The 14,927-nt window shown below is 40.3% G+C and overlaps 1 long non-coding RNA gene and 2 pseudogenes across 2 annotated transcripts in view; 1 reads left to right on the top strand and 2 right to left on the bottom strand.

Moving 5' to 3' along the window:
• The window catches only part of LOC149743981 (uncharacterized), a 42,098-nt gene that overhangs the window by 10,945 nt on the left and 16,226 nt on the right, over positions 1-14,927 (top strand). The gene's annotated exons all lie outside the window — the stretch shown is intronic.
• Positions 1,167-1,662, bottom strand: LOC149743983 (serine/threonine-protein kinase MARK2 pseudogene; annotated as a pseudogene).
• Positions 1,737-2,749, bottom strand: LOC149743982 (serine/threonine-protein kinase MARK2 pseudogene; annotated as a pseudogene).

Here is a 14,927-nt window from a genome sequence, read left to right as displayed (position 1 = left end):
ACTGTATAGCACAGGGAGTTATATTCATTATCTTGTAATAGCCTTTAATGGAATATAATCTGCAAAAAAAAAACAAACCTGAATCACTGTGCTGTACACCTAAAACTAACATAATATTGTAAATCAACTATACTTCAATAAAAAATAATAAAAATAAAAGTTTTGTTTTCATATTTATGCCCTTAATACAATAGAATTGATTTTTGGTTATAATGTGAGGCAGGGATCCAATTTCTTCCTTTTCCACGTGGATTGCAATTTTTTTTACAGCTGTATTTAATGAACAGTTACTCCTTTCCCTACTGATGTGTCCCCTCTGTCATCTATCAATATTACATAAGTGTGTGGCTTTGTTTCTGAGCATTCTATTCTATTCTATTCTATTCTATTCTATTCTATTCTATCCTATCCTATCCTATCCTATCCTATCCTATCCTATCCTATCCTTTTCCATATTTGTAACTCTTTTTCCATGGAGAAACCTGGTTTTCATTATCCTTGATGTATTTAACTATTTGCTCAGTTCCCTCTGTATGTAACCAAATTTTTTCTGTGTAGGCCAAAATATAAGAGGGGGAGGAGGAGGGGCAAGGAAAGGAAGAAGGAGGAAAGAGGAAGGAGGAAGGAGGAAGAGTTTTGTTTTTTATCTTTATTTTACAGAACAATCTGCCCTCTCTCACAAACAAGGAAGAAAAGACCCAGAAGGGCAGGGGAGGGGATAAGTGCCCCAGGGGAAACAGACCAGTCCAGTCACTGCCTTTGGGGTGGGGCTAGGTGGCAGGCTGGCAGATGGAGCCAGCTGGCCCGTCCTTCTGTCTCCTAGGTGGTTCCTGGCAGCGTTTTAAAAAAAGACTTTTTTTAATAAAAGAACAGTTTTAGGTTCACAGGAAAATTAAGAGGAAGATAGAGATTTAATATACTCCCTGTCCCCACACATGTATAGCCCCTCCCACTGTCAACATCCCCCACCAGGTTGGTACATTTGTTATAACTGATGAACCTTACATTGACATGTCGTTATTACCCAAGGTCCATAGTCTACATTAGGATTTACTCCTGGTGTTGTACGTTCTATGTTTCTGGACAGATGAATGTACAAGGATATGAATCTATGGTTAAGAGTATCATATAGAGTAGTTTCACTGTGCTAAAAATCTGGCAGCCTTTTAAAGCTTAAGTTCCTTGGTTATTTTAGAGGCAATGCTTTTGAGGGCCATGGAGGTGCTGGCTGTGTGTTTAAATGACCCTGTTGAGGGACCACTGTGGGAGTTTGCACACCTCCGCCTCCCACTGCAGGAAGCCTTCTTGGCCCTGGGGTGCCATGCATGCACAGTAGCACCATTGCTTATTCACCTCATACTGGCAGCTTTTGTGTCGAGCACCTTGCTGAATTTTGATGCCATGTTAAAGGACTCCATGGAGTTTGTGATCTTCATACTCCATGTAAAGTGCAGTGTGTGGCTTGGCCTCCCTAGCTTTGAGTATCTCCATATGCTGTTTGCTTACAGGTTTATGCAGGTTCCTTCTGGCACACCTGAAATAAGCATACCTTCATATAAACTTGAGGGAGAACTTGCTAAAGAAGCCACCAGTGGCCCAGTGCTAGCTGTGGTTATCGCCCGAGGGAGAGGCTGGGATCACATTGGGGCAAAAATCTGCTGATCCCAAATGTACTGCCCAGTGTGTAGGGAATTTCCTTTGGATAAACTGTGAAGGAGATTTGTTCCATCTGGGGTCCCAGCATCGGTGCTAAAGTTTTGGGTGGAGGAGGAGGCCGCAGGGACACACTGGAGGTTGTGCTGGGCTGCAGTGTTTGGCAATTAACCTAAGTGAGCCCTAGGATCCCTTTCTGTGTGTAACCTATGGATGCATCAGCTCAGTCTGCAGGGTCCTGTAGTTAGAGAGTGGCTCTACATAAAGCTTTAACTTCTCATCTTCATGACCCACATTCGTTCATGAATCCTCCATGATTTACTCTGAAGTATCTCTCTTGCTGGGATTGAAAATGAAAGATTTCTTGAGCAGGTTTTCATATTCCACACACAATTCTAAGAGAATATGGTATATTTTGCCCAGTACTCCCTCTCATATCTCCTTGAAGTTCTGCCCATCAAAGGCAGGGATCCACTGACCAGTATAAAGGATGACTCCTAAGCTCCACACAGCAATGGAGGGTCCGTCATACTTTTGGCCCTGGGAAAGTTCCAGGGCAGCATAACAGGGGACTGCCACAGACGGTATCCAGCTTATTGCTGAAGGTGAATTTGATGCAGAAGCCAAAGTCTGCAATCTTGGTGGTCATGTCAGCATCCAGGATAATAAACTTTTGGTGCTGGTACTTTATAGCAGACTCTATCTGGCAGAATTTGACTTGGATCTCTTTTTCTTGCAAACTGCCAAGAGCCACTAGGTGCTCTCTTCCAGTAGCATATTCCATGACAAGGAGTCTTGTCCTCAGCCTCCATCACTTCAATTAACCTCACTGTATTGGGATGATTCAAAGCCTTCATGAATTTTACTTTGTGGGATAGTCCCTGGAGACTGGAGGAATCCTGTTGACGCTTGCCAATGATTTTCACAGCTACCTCCTTCCCAGTCAGGATGTGTCAGGCCAACTTCACCTTGGCAAAGGTACCCTTGCTGTTGGTCTTGAGGAGCTGGTTGTTGCCAGCATGGGTCTCCTCCTCAGCAGAGATGGTGGAAAGCCCTGCAGCATGTTAGATTCGCTGCAGGGGTTGAAGGCAAGGTGTCCCAAGATCAGCTTAAACGTGGGAAAAGCTGGTGAGATTGGTCCAGGTCACCTCAAAAGAAAATCACTTTTCACACTACCTGATCTTTATAATGGAATCAAAACACAATGGCAGGGGCTTCCCTGGTGGCGCAGTAGTTAAGAATCCGCCTGCCGATGCAGGGAACATGGGTTCGAGCCCTGGTCCAGGGAGATCCCACATGCCATCGAGCAACTAAACCCATGTGCCACAACTACTGAGCCTGCGCTCTAGAGTCTGAGATCCACAACTACTGAAGCCTGTGCGCCTAGAGCCCGTGCTCTGCAACAATGAGAAGCCTGCACACTGCAACGAAGAGTAACCCCCGCTCGCCGCAACTAGAGAAAGCCTGTGTGCAGCAACGAAGGCCCAATGCAGCCAAAAAAAAAAAAAGAAAGAAAAGAAAACCACAATGACAAACTAAAATAAACTAAGTAAAAAAGAAATGAGAAAAAATAATAAAAAAGAAAAAATGAGGGAAAGAAAAAAGATAAAACTATTAAGTAAAAAAAAAAAAAAGAGAAAAAGAAAAATGGAAAACAGTGAGAAAAATTAAAAAGAGAAAAAAATAAAATGAAAAAGAAAACCAAAAAAAACCCCCAAAAAAACCCAAATGGAATATACAGACAACCTACAATGTAAAGGAGAAAACAAGCTAACTTTGGTCAAAATCCCTCAGGTCACTGAAAAGCAGCTTCCCAAGCTAGAAGGACCACAAATCTAGGCCAACCAGGAACTTGTATAGGTGCTTAGAATTCCATAACAATGGCTCCTTATGAGGACATAGCAAGAAAGGGACCTATTATGGTTAGTGATACTCCACAGTGGTTTCCTCATTTTTTTTTTTTTGTCTGACGAACCCTTTTAGACTTAAAAAAATTATTGAAAATCCCAAACAGCTTTTCATTTATATGGATATAGCTATCAATATTTACACTATTAAAATTTAAAACCTGTATGATGTTTCAATGGCTTTTTTATTTCTAGTTTGAAAAGTTGTAATAATTTTTGGCTCAGTGTATTTTCAAATGTCCAGATATGTGGGGATTTTTAATTTGTCTCTTTATTAACTTCTTTTTTCATTTTATTCATTTTTTAGTTTGTATCTATAAAAATACTCTCTATAAGAAATATAACTTAAATGCCATTCTAAAAATACTGATTCCTCAATACCATCATCTAGTCAGTGTTAAAATTTAATTGTCTTATGCATTTTGAAAATTTTGGTTTTTCAGATTATCTGCTTGAATTAGGATCCAAAAATCATTTATATTTTGTGATTGGTTCATATGAATTTAAACCTCTTTCAGTCTGTCACTTTCTACTCCATCTCCTTCCTTCCCCATCTTGTTATTTATTTTTGATGAATTCATGTTGTTAATTTCCTACTGTTTGGATTTTCCTGATTGTATTCCTGTGGTGTACATTAACAAGTTCCTCTCTACTTCCTGTAAATTGATAGTTAAAATTGCAAGGCTGATGAGATTTAGATGTGATCTTTTTGGTGAGACTCCTTCATGCGTGGTGGTGTGTTCTTTTATCAGGAGGCTGATGGTCTTTCTTTTTGTGAGGTTAGTAGGCTTCCATGCTCGTTGCTGAGATCCATTAAATCATGACAAGTAGCAAAATACTAAATTTATCATCCCTTCATTTATTAGCTGGAATACTTCTGCAAGAGAAATGTCTCCCAATTAGCTCAATTACCTTGTGGTCATTGATGATGGTCTTTATGATTCCTTTTCCTGAAATGTGTTGGAGGCTTTTTTATTGGGCTAACACGCACACTTTTTTTCAATTGTTTTTCATATAGGACTTCCAGGTGAAATTTCACTTGAGCAAATGTTTCTTCAGCAAAAAAGTTAGTTTGAAAGGTTCTGAACTAAGCCAAAGACATAATGGCCAAGTGAGGAATTTTGGCATCAGAAACATCATTTTGGATATTTGAGGTCCTGCCTGAGAATATTTGGGATCTTGTTAGGGCTGAAAAAAATATAAAGTCAACCATCTACAGCGCTACCCACAGCCCTTACCAATGTGCCCAACATGCAATATATGGTCAATGTATGGTAGCCATTGCTAATATAGCATAATCTAACCATCTAATTTTTTATGTGGGAAACTAGGGCTCATTCATTAGTTTGTTCATTCATCAGATGTTTCCTGGGCCCTTATGCTCTGAGGAGGCACTATTCTGGGTGCTGGATAAACTTCAGAAGAAAGTCCCTGAGTTTCCTGTGCTTTGTTGTGGGGTGGGGAAAACAACAAGTTAACAAATTAACAGCCATATTGAAAGGGTGATGAATGATATGAAGGAAATAAACATGGTGATGTGTTAGTGCTACTCGGTGGGACATTACTTTAGATGGGTACTAACATTTCATATGAAATTTCTTTGACAGGAAGGGACAAGATCTACGAAAAGGACTCTCTGAACAGAGGGTACCACAAGGCAAAAGGCTCTGAGGAAACAAGTTTGGTATGATTGAATTGCAGAAAGTCACTCAGTGTGGCTGACATAGTGAGCAGGCAGAAGTGTGGTGGAAGGAGAGTCGAGAGAGGCAGGTGGTGGCAGAGACCAGAATCTAGCTTTTCTGGTCGATTCTGTCCTCATACATTTTGTGTTTCATTTTGCATGATTCTGGGGCACTGTAGCTGTGTTTCTTCAGCATAACATGTGCAGCTGCAGAATAGAATGTTTTAGAAATCACTTCTCTCTCCCTGTCTGTCCCTGCTCCCGTCTAGACCTGTCCCTTAGGTAGCCAATTCTGAAGGAAATCTGGTCCCTTGCTGCAGCCTGGGTTTTGTTTCTGATGACTGCAGTCTCGGTGTTCCCAGGGACTGAGGTGTGAGCTGCTGATTTGAGCAGGGTTGAAGAGCCAGCTCCTGGACCATTCCTGCTTTGTGCTCTGCCCTGACCTCTGGTGGACTCAGCCTGCTAAGACATTGACCAAGCTGGAAGCTGGAAGCCTTTGCCTTCTATCCCTACCTGCCTGAATTTGGTTCGGAGTGTGCACTCTATTATGAAGGCTTCGTGAAGAGACAGAATTTCAGACACTGCCATGGGGTGGCCGGATGGCTTTTGACCATCCAACACCTCTTATGCTGGTACGACAACCATTCTTTAGAGTTTGGATGGCATCTATCCTGCCAGTACCCCAGGCAAAATGCGTGGGCATAGGATCCAGGCTGACCAATGAGAGCATTCATTCCTTTGGCCTGAAGGATTGGTTCAGAAAGAGCACATGGTCCAAATTGGGCAGATCAGGTCTTCTTTAAGGGTTTGATACAGGGACCTTGGGACAGAGGGCATTTCTCTTTCCCCTGGATCTAGAATTTTATAGATCCTTGTATACCTGGATTGCCAGTAACCATCTCTTTGGCCCCATTGAGAGAGGCTACCTGAGAATTAACACTGAGGAGGAAGGTGGGGTCTGGAAATTCAAAGGGAGTTATCATTTAAGCTTCTGCTTCTGGGTGTGCCAAGGGTGAACCAATAAATTCCTTTTTTCTCTTAAGCTACTTTCAGTTGGGTTTTTGTCACAACTGGAAATCTCCTAATTAATACCACAACCAGTGTTAGTCAAAGTTATTACTAGTAGTAGATAATCAAAAGTAAATTTGAAGTATATACAGTGTGACACCTTCCTTTATGACACCACATTTGTAATTATATACTGATCTGGGTAACTACATTTTAAAATAAATTTATTTATTTTTTATATTTTAAAAAAAGTTCAAAATTAAAATTAGGAAAAGAGAAAAGATTGCCCTTATCTGAATGGGCACTCACGTTTGCATTGCCTTTAAGAAACTTCCAATTCCCTAATTATAGGACAAATACACCAGAGAAGGACCATTTGCATTACAAAATAATTTTTAATTTTCCAGGGGGGGAAAAATCCCCTCAAGTCTTATTCAAATAATAGCGATTAAAATGATCCAATGGGGGCTTCCCTGGTGGCGCAGTGGTTAAGAATCCGCCTGCCAATGCAGGGGACACGGGTTTGAGACCTGGTCTGGGAAGATCCCACATGCCGCAGAGCAACTAAGTCCATGCACCACAACTACTGAGCCTGTGCTCTAGAGCCCACGAGCCACAACTACTGAGCCCACGTGGCACAACTACTGAAGCCCGCGCGCCTAGAGCCCGTGCTCCGCAACAAGAGAAGCCACCGCAATGACAAGCCCGCACAATGCAATGAAAAGTAGCCCCCGCTCGCCGCAACTAGAGAAAGCCCACCTGCAGCAACGAAGACCCAATGCAGCCAAAAATAAATAGATAAAATAAGTAAATTTATAAAAAAAAATGATCCAATGAAGAGTTCAGCTGTAGGAGAAACTGGAATTAGCCCTAGAGGGCAAATCTTCCCTCCCTCCCTCCCTTCTCTCCTCCTTTCTTTCCTTCCTCTCTTTATCCCTTCCTCCCTTCCTTCTTTCCTTCCTTCTCTCTGTTATTTTGCTAAAATAAAAAAAGTTCTTTTTTTTTTTTTCCAGACTATGAAGTTACTGTAAAAAAGAAAGTTCGGACAATAAGGAAAGGTGTAAAGGAGACAGCAAAAATTACCCATGATGCTACTACCTAAAAAATAATAGTAAAAGCAGTGTAAGGCATTGTTCTAAACATTTTACATATATTAACATGTTTAAACTTCACTAATAACCAGAGGAGGTAGTTCCTACTGTCATTCACATTTTACAGAAGGGAAAGTTGAGGAAGAGAGTGTTAAGTTTCTCAAGATCAAATTCTGTGTAGCCTTGTTGAGAAAGAGGCACTCTGGACCCTTTGGTAAATAGTCTTTGGTACATATGTGTGCACAGTTGCTCACATTCATGTGTGTGTACAAATGTGCACACACCATAATCAGCCACATATACACAGACTTGCGCACACATATGCCACTATTACATGTATGAGCACACAGACGTTTTACAAAACAATCATTTTATCATGGTACCTTATGACTTGATTTAAAAATATATACAATAGTAGGCAGAAGAGTATAATAAACCCCATGTGCTCATCACTCAGATTCAACAGTGGTCAACTTGTGGCCAATTTTGTTTCATCTCTACTCCCAGTACTTTCCCTTCTCTATAGATTAAAAAAACAAACAACTAACTTTGAAATAATTTTAAACTTAAGGAAAATTGCTAGTATAGAGAATACCCAAATACTCTTTACCCAAATTCACTGATTTTTGACATTTTGCCACATTTGCTTTATCATTCTCATTCTTGTTTTCTCTGCATGTGTGTATGTATGTGTACATATATATATATAAATTTTAATTTTTTGGACCATATGACAGGAGGCTGCATGGCTGAGGCCCCTTTATTTCATCATACCTCAGTGCCCGATTCCTAAGAACGAAGATATTTTCTTACATAGCCACAGTACAGTTATTAAATTTAGAAGTTAATTAATACAGTACTTTTATCTATGGTTCATATTCACGTTTTGCCAATTGTCCCAATAATGTTTTTGTTTTTTATTTTTTTACATCTTTATTGGAGTATAATTGCTTTACAATGGTGTGTTAGTTTCTGCTTTATAACAAAGTGAATCAGTTATACATATACATATGTTCCCATGTCTCTTCCCTCTTGCGTCTCCCCCCTTCCCACCCTCCCTATCCCACTCCTCCAGGCGGTCACAAAGCACCGAGCTGATCTCCCTGTGCTATGCGGCTGCTTCCCACTAGCTATCTACCTTACGTTTGGTAGTGTATATAGGTCCATGCCTCTCTCTCGCTTTGTCACAGCTTACACTTCCCCCTCCCCATATCCTCAAGTCCATTCTCTAGTAGATCTGTGTCTTTATTCCTGTCTTACCCCTAGGCTCTTCATGACATTTTTTTCCCCTTAAATTCCATATATATATGTGTTAGCATACGGTATTTGTCTTTCTCTTTCTGACTTACTTCACTCTGTATGACAGATTCTAGGTCTAGCCACCTCATTACAAATAGCTCAATTTCATTTCTTTTTATGGCTGAGTAATATTCCATTGTATATATGTGCCACATCTTCTTTATCCATTCATCCGATGATGGACACTTAGGTTGTTTCCATCTCCGGGCTATTGTAAATAGAGCTGCAATGAACATTTTGGTACATGACTCTTTTTGAATTATGGTTTTCTCAGGGTATATGCCCAGTAGTGGGATTGCTGGGCCATATGGTAGTCCTATTTGTAGTTTTTTAAGGAACCTCCATACTGTTCTCCACAGTGGCTGTATCAATTTACATTCCCACCAACAGTGCAAGAGGGTTCCCTTTTCTCCACACCCTCTCCAGCATTTATTGTTTCTAGATTTTTTGATGATGGCCATTCTGACTGGTGTGAGATATCTCATTGTAGTTTTGATTGGCATTTCTCTAATGATTAATCATGTTGAGCATTCTTTCATGTGTTTGTTGGCAGTCTGTATATCTTCTTTGGAGAAATGTCTATTTAGGTCTTCTGCCCATTTATGGATTGGGTTCTTTGTTTTTTTTGATATTGAACTGCATAAGCTGCTTGTAAATTTTGGAGATTAATCCTTTGTCAGTTGCTTCATTTGCAAATATTTTCTCCCATTCTGAGGGTTGTCTTTTGGTCTTGTTTATGGTTTCCTTTGCTGTGCAAAAGCTTTGAAGTTTCATTAGGTCCCATTTGTTTATTTTTGTTTTTATTTCCATTTCTCCAGGAGGTGAGTCAAAAAGGATCTTGCTGTGATTTATATCATAGAGTGTTCTGCCTATGTTTTCCTCTAAGAGTTTGATAGTTTCTGGCCTTACATTTAGGTCTTTAATCCATTTTGAGCTTATTTTTGTGTATGGTGTTAGGGAGTGATCTAATCTCATACTTTTACATGTACCTGTCCAGTTTTCCCAGCACCACTTGTTAAAGAGGCTGTCCTTTCTCCACTGTACATTCCTGCCTCCTTTATCAAACATAAGGTGACCATATGTGAGTGGGTTTATCTCTGGGCTTTCTATCCTGTTCCATTGATCTATCTTTCTGTTTTTGTGCCAGTATGATACTGTCTTGATTACTGTAGCTTTGTAGTATAGTCAGAAGTCAGGAAGCCTGATTCCTCCAGCTCCGTTTTTCATTCTCAAGATTGCTTTGGCTATTCGGGGTCTTTTGTGTTTCCATACAAATTGTGAATTTTTTTGTTCTACTTCTGTGAAAAATACCAGTGGTAGTTTGATAGGGATTGCATTGAATCTGTAGATTGCTTTGGGTAATAGAGTCATTTTCACAATGTTCATTCTTCCAATCCAAGAACATGGTATATCTCTCCATCTGTTTGTATCATCTTTAATTTCTTTCATCAGTTTCTTATAATTTTCTGCATACAGGTCTTTTGTCTTCTTAGGTAGGTTTATTCCTAGATATTTTATTCTTTTTGTTACAGTGGTAAATGGGAGTGTTTTATTGATTTCACTTTCAGATTTTTCATCATTAGCGTATAGGAATGCAGAGATTTCTGTGCATTAATTTTGAAGCCTGCTACTTTACTAAATTCATTGATTAGCTCTAGTAGTTTTCTGGTAGCATCTTTAGGATTCTCTATGTATAGTATCATGTCATCTGCAAACAGTGACAGCTTTACTACTTCTTTACCGATTTGAATTCCTTTTATTTCCTTTTCTTCTCTGACTGCTGTGGCTAAAACTTCCAAAACTATGTTGAATAAGAGTGGTGAGAGTGGGCAACCTTGTCTTGTTGCTGATCTTAGTGGAAATGCTTTCAGTTTTTCACTATTGAGGACGACGTTGGCTGTGGGTTTGTCATATATGGCCTTTATTATGTTGAGGAAAGTTCCCTCTATGCCTCCTTTCTGGAGGTTTTTTTTAATCATAAATGGGTGTTGAATTTTGTCGAAAGCTTTCTCTGCATCTATTGAGATGATCATATGGTTTTTTCCTTCAATTTGTTAATATGGTTTATCACAATGATTCTTTTGCATATATTGAAGAATCCTTGCATTCCTGGAATAAACCCCACTTGATCATGGTGTATGATCCTTTTAATGTGCTGTTGGATTCTGTTTGCAAGTATTTTGTTGAGGATTTTTGCATCTCTTTTCATCAGTGATATTGGCCTGTTGTTTTTTTTCTTTGTGGCACCCTTGTCTGGTTTTGGTATCAAGGTGATGGTGGCCTCGTAGAATGAGCTTGGGAGTGTTCCTCCCTCTGCTATATTTTGGAAGAGTTTGAGAAGGATAGGTGTTAGCTCTTCTCTAAATGTTTGATAGAATTCGCCTGTGAGGCCATCTGGTCCTGGGCTTTTGTTTGTTGGAAGATTTTTAATCACAGTTTCAATTTCAGTGCTTGTGGTTGGTCTGTTCATATTTTCTATTTCTTCCTGATTCAGTCTTGGCAGGTTGTGCATTTCTAAGAATTTGTCCATTTCTTCCAGGTTGTGCATTTTATTGGCATGTAGTTGCTTGTAGTAATCTCTCATGATCTTTTGTATTTCTGCAGTGTCAGTTGTTACTTCTCCTTTTCCATTTTAAATTCTATTGATTTGAGTCTTCTCCCTTTTTTTTTGTGATGAGTCTGGCTAATGGCTTATCAATTTTTTTTTATCTTCTCAAAGAACCAGCTTTTAGTTTTATTGATCTTTGCTATCGTTTCCTTCATTTCTTTTTCATTTATTTCTGATCTGATTTTTATGATTTCTTTCCTTCTGCTAACTTTGGGGATTTTTTTGTTCTTCTTTCTCTAATTGCTTTAGGTGCAATGTTAGGTTGTTTATTCGAGATGTTTCCTGTTTCTTAAGGTAGGATTGTATTGCTATAAACTTTCCTCTTAGAATTGCTTTTGCTGCATCCCATAAATTTTGGGTCGTCGTGTCTCCATTGTCATTTGTTTCTAGGTATTTTTAAATTTCCTCTTTGATTTCTTCAGTGATCACTTCGTTATTAAGTAGTGTATTGTTTAGCCTCCATGTGTTTGTATTTTTTACAGATCTTTTCCTGTAATTGATATCTAGTCTCATAGCATTGTGGTTGGAAAAGATACTTGAAACAATTTCAATTTTCTTAAATTTACCAAGGCTTGACTTGTGACCCAAGATATGATCTATCCTGGAGAATGTTCCATGAGCACTTGAGAAGAATGTGTATTCTGTTGTTTTTGGATAGAATGTCCTATAAATATCAATTAAGTCCATCTTGTTTAATGTATCATTTAAAGCTTGTGTTTCCTTATTTATTTTCATTTTGGATGATCTGTCCATGGGTGAAAGTGGGGTGTTAAAGTCCCCTACTATGAATGTGTTACTGTCGATTTCCCCTTTTATGGCTGTTAGTATTTGCCTTATGTATTGAGGTGCTCCTATGTTGGGTGCATAAATATTTACAATTGTTATATCTTCTTCTTGGATCGATCCCTTGATCATTATGTAGTGTCCTTCTTTGTCTCTTGTAATAGTCTTTATTTTAAAGTCCATTTTGTCTGATATGATAATTGCTACTCCAGCTTTCTTTTTTTTTTTTTTTTTTTGCGGTATGTGGGCCTCTCACTGTTGTGGCCTCTCCCGTTGCAGAGCACAGGCTCTGGACGTGCAGGCTCAGCAGCCATGGCTCACGGGCCCAGCTGCTCTGCGGCATGTGGGATCTTCCCGGACCGGGGCATGAACCCTTGTCCCCTGCATCGGCAGGCAGACTCCCACCCACTGCGCCACCAGGCGGACTCCCACCCACTGCGCCACCAGGGAAGCCCCAGCTTTCTTTTTGTTTCCATTTGCATGAAATATCTTTTTCCATCCCCTTACTTTCAGTCTGTATGTGTCTCTAGGTCTGAAGTGGGTCTCTTGTAGACAGCAAATATATGGGTCTTGTTTCTGTATCCATTCAGCCAATCTGTGTCGTTTGGTGGGAGCATTTAGTCCATTTACATTTAAGGGAATTATCGATATGTATGTTCCTATCCCCATTTTCTTAATTGTTTTGGGTTCGTTATTGTAGGTCTTTTCCTTCTCTTGTGCTTCTTGCCTAGAGAAGGTCCTTTAGCATTTGTTGTAAAGCTGGTTTGGTGGTGCTGAACTCTCTCAGCTTTTACTTGTCTGTAAAGGTTTTAATTTCTCCATCAAATCTGAATGAGATCCTTGCTGGGTAGAGTAATCTTGGTTGTAGGTTTTTCTCCCTCATCACTTTAAATATGTCCTGCCAATCCCTTCTGGGTTGCAGAGTTTCTGCTGAAAGATCAGCTGTTAACCTTATGGGGATTCCATTGTGTGTTATTTGTTGTTTTTCCGTTGCTGCTTTTAATATGTTTTCTTTGCATTTAATTTTTGACAGTTTGATTAATATGTGTCTTTGCATATTTCTCCTTGGATTTATCCTGTATGGGAGTCTCTGTGCTTCCTCGACTTGATTAACTATTTCCTTTCCCATATTAGGGAAGTTTTCAACTATAATCTCTTCAAATATCTTCCCAGTCCCTTTCTTTTTCTCTTCTTCTGGAACCCCTATGATTTGAATGTTGGTGCGTTTAATGTTGTCCCAGAGGTCTCTGAGATTGTCCTCAGTTCTTTTCATTCTTTTTTCTTTATTCTGCTCTGCAGTAGTTATTTCCACTATTTTATCTTCCAGGTCACTTATCCGTTCTTCTGCTCAGTTATTCTGCTATTGATCCCATCTAGAGTATTTTTAATTTCATATATTTTGTTGTTCATCATTGTTTGTTTCCTCTTTAGTTCTTCTAGGTCCTTGTTAAATGTTTCTTGCATTTTATCTATTCTATTTCGAATATTTTGGATGATCTTTACTATCATTATGCTGAATTCTTTTTCAGGTAGACTGCGTATTTCCTCTTCATTTGTTAGGTCTGGTGGGTTTTTATCTTGCTCCTTCATCTGCTGTGTGTTTTTCTGTCTTCTCATTTTGCTTATCTTACTGTTTGTGGTCTCCTTTTTTGCAGGCTGCAGGCTCGTAGTTCCCGTTGTTTTTTGTGTCTGTCCCCAGTGGCTAAGGTTGGTTCAGTGGGTTGTGTATGTTCCCTAGTGGTGGGGACTAGTGCCTGTGTTCTGGTGGATGAGGCTGGATCTTGTCTTTCTGGTGGGCAGGTCCACGTCTGGTGGTGTGTTTTGGGGTGTCTGTGGACTTATTATGATTTTAGGCAGCCTCTCTGCTAATGGGTGGGGTTGTGTTCCTGTCTTGCTAGTTGTTTGGCATAGGATGGCCAGCACTGTAGCTTTCTGGTCGTTGAGTGAAGCTGGGTGCTGGTGCTGAGATGGAGATCTCTGGGAAATTTTCACCATTTGATATTATGTGGATCTGGGAGGTCTCTTGTGGACCAGTGTCCTGAAGTTGCTCTCCCACCTCAGAGGCACAGCACTGACTCCTGGATGCAGCACCAAGAGCCTTTCATCCACACGGCTCTGAATAAAAGGGAGAAAACGTAGAAAGAAAGAATTAGTAGAAGTAGAAAGAAAGAAAGCAAGCAAGAAAGAAGGAAACAAAGAAAGAAAGAAAGGAGGGATGGAGGGAGGGAGGAAGGGAGGAAGGAAGGAGGGAAGGAAGGAAAAAAAGAAAGAAAAGTAAAATAAAATAAGATAAAATATAAAGTTATTAAAATAAAAAATAATTATTAAGAAAAATAATTAAAAAACAAAGAAAAAAAAACGGACGGTTAGAACCGTAGGACAAATGCGGGAAGCAAAGCTATACAGCATAAATCTTGCTCTCAAAGTGCACCTCCTCAATTTGGGATGATTCGTTGTCTAGTCATGTATTCCACAGACATCAAGTTGATTGTGGCGCTTTAATCCACTGCTTCTGAGGCTGCTGGGAGAGATTTCCCTTTCTCTTCTTTGTTCTCACAGCTCCCAGGGCCCAGCTTTGGATTTGGCCCCGCCTTTGCGTGTAGGTCCCCGGAGGGCGTCTGTTCTTCGCTTAGACAGAACGGGGTTAAAGGAGCCGCTGATTCGGGGGCTCTGGCGCACTCAGGCCGGGGGGGAGGGAGGGGCACTGCGTGCGGGGTGGGGTTGCGGCGGCAGAGGCTGGCGTGACGTTGCACCAGCCTGAGGCCCGCCGTACGTTCTCCCGGGGAAGTTGTCCCTGGATCCCGGGACCCTGGCAGTGCCGGGCTGCACAGGCTCCCCGGAAGGGAGGTGTGGAGAGTGACCTGTGCTCGCACACAGGCTTCTTGGTGGCAACAGCA

Source organism: Delphinapterus leucas, unplaced genomic scaffold, assembly GCF_059928025.1.
Source record: "Delphinapterus leucas isolate spDelLeu-1000000601 "Yukka" unplaced genomic scaffold, BTC_Dleu_Yukka2 spDelLeu_asBTCV2_sq31, whole genome shotgun sequence".
Classification (NCBI taxonomy): domain Eukaryota; kingdom Metazoa; phylum Chordata; class Mammalia; order Artiodactyla; family Monodontidae; genus Delphinapterus; species Delphinapterus leucas.
This window is presented reverse-complemented; position numbering and strand designations above follow the sequence as displayed.